Raw genomic sequence first — 213 nt, 5'->3', positions numbered from 1 at the left:
AAAAAAAGAAATTGAGTCTTAGTGGGGTTATCCCTCAGGTTCAGGAAGGGGATGGCTTTTGGGTGTCTGGAAACATTGAAGGCATTTTGGATCCATGAAGGAGGCTTTCTAGAAGCTGAAGTCAGTATTGCTGCTTGATCATGATGAGAGGGCTACAGATGGAGGAACCTGGAGCAACAACAGTGGCATGACATTTTCATGACATGCCCCCCC

This window comes from Mastomys coucha, unplaced genomic scaffold, assembly GCF_008632895.1.
Source record: "Mastomys coucha isolate ucsf_1 unplaced genomic scaffold, UCSF_Mcou_1 pScaffold22, whole genome shotgun sequence".
NCBI classification, from domain to species: domain Eukaryota; kingdom Metazoa; phylum Chordata; class Mammalia; order Rodentia; family Muridae; genus Mastomys; species Mastomys coucha.
This window is presented reverse-complemented; position numbering follows the sequence as displayed.